Genomic DNA, 1,931 nt, shown 5'->3' with positions numbered 1-1,931 from the left:
AATCTGGTGGTGGGTTCCTTGAGTTCAGCTCCCAGAACTGGACTTGGGCATGGATTTGGCAACCAGAAAAGAGAGCCCAGCTTGTCTCTCTTGTTCTGAGAATAACCAGGTCATCCCAGCAAGGCCACCCTGGACATGCCCACACTGCGGCCAGGTAGAGAACAAGAGGGACCTCCAAGGCCACCTGAGGTCCAGGCTCCAAACTGGTGCACAGCCAGCCCTGTTGAACCTTATTGGCCAAAGCAAGTCAGCCCAGATTCAAGGACTGGGGGAGATAGACTCTGCCTATTTCCTACTCTGTTCCTTGCCTTGGCAGGGGTCACAAGGCAAGGAGCATGGATACCGGGAGACATTGTTGCCATCAGTTTACCACACAAGCCTGGCCCTCAGCCCATAAACCCAGGGGATGGCCCAAGACCTGACCCTACTGGGGTTTGTATGGAGCCGAAGCCCCAGGTGCTCTCAAGGCGGCTCTGAGCAGCTGCCCAGTCCAGGAGGGCAGGTGGGGACCCTGTGGATTGCCAGCCAGCATTACTCCTAATATCACCCTGAGTCTGTTGGGCCACCACCTCTCCCCTCTGCTCCAGAGGCCAGTCTGATAGGTGAAGGGTAATTCTCTCCCTCTGCCACAGTGCTTGCTTCGGCCCCCATGTGCTGCAAGGGCCCCCATGCAGACCTTCCGCCACTACAGGAACTGGTTCACACTACAGGAACTCGTTCAGCAGAGCATGTTCAATCCAGGCCAGTAAGACTGGAGCACAAGGCTTGGAGGACAGACAGGTTTCCCTCCTACGAGAACTACCAGGGAGAGATGGCCCTTCTTCCTCCAGACATGTGAGGTTGGAACTGCTACCAGCTTGGAGACAGAGCTCCTGGATCAGGCATGTCCTGAAGTCTACCCTATTTTGGATTGCCAGTTATAGGAGCTAATAATTCCCCTTTTGAAGCCCTCAGAGCTCCTGAGAACCTTTCTTGGGACAGGTCATCATCAACGTATTCTCTCGATATCAAATGAAATGGGTTTGAATAACAACACAGGATGTAAGAAATGCCATGTTTATTTTTTTTAATGAAATTTAATCTGCTCCCAGCTCTAATTTGACAGGGGGGTGGGAAATTCCTCTTTCTACCAACCTCAGCTGTGGGGAAGTCCTGGGGTTCTGACACAGTTCAGAGTATTGGGGGAGAACGCTGGTCTGTAGTCTGTTCTTATCCCTTTGAGATGTCCACCCTCTTAGTCTGAATATGCCCTGGGGTCCAGCCTCCCCGCTCTGCAGACCCAAGGAGGATGTAGGGTGTGTGTGTGGGTCTCTCCTAGACATCTATCCGCCTCGCAGTTTCCAGCCCCTCTCTCACTGCCTTGCACCCCATGGGCTTGCCCATTCTCTCTCCTGGGAGCTGCAGCATACTGTGCTTTATTCACCAGCAGGCTTTCACTCAGCCAGCCTGTCCTCAGAGCCACGCACCTCCAGTCCAGTGATGGGTGTGAGGACCCAGGGGAATCACTCCATTCCTGTCCAGGCCCTGGGCCAGCTGCTGCCCAGTGGCTCTAACCTTGTTCCTTCAGTGATGCTGGAGAAGGCTTGGCAGTGCTCTAAAGGCATCCAGGCTTAGCTTTGGGTCCTGGCTCTCCCGGCAGGTCACTTCACCTCTCAGCACCAGTGGCCTCATCAGCAGACGGGGAGTGGGGGACAGTTCCTACATCCCCCGCCAGCTCCCCCCCATCGCTGTGACGTTTGGGAGATAAGGCCGAGAAGGGCCAGTTCCCAGCGGCTCAAGATCCTGGCGACTTCTACTAATCGCACACGAACAATCACATTCTCAGTCTTGGGGGTTCCCGGATTAAGCCACCCGACTCCGGGCGGAGAATGGGGATTCCAGCTTTCCACAAGCAGAGGAGGCTCTGGGAACTCCGATGGGGGGGCAGGGGC

The sequence above is a fragment of the Lipotes vexillifer genome, unplaced genomic scaffold, assembly GCF_000442215.2.
Source record: "Lipotes vexillifer unplaced genomic scaffold, Lipotes_vexillifer_v1.1 scaffold328, whole genome shotgun sequence".
Classification (NCBI taxonomy): Eukaryota; Metazoa; Chordata; class Mammalia; order Artiodactyla; family Lipotidae; genus Lipotes; species Lipotes vexillifer.
The sequence above is the reverse complement of the archived record's forward strand: the minus strand, read 5'-3'. Positions refer to the sequence as shown.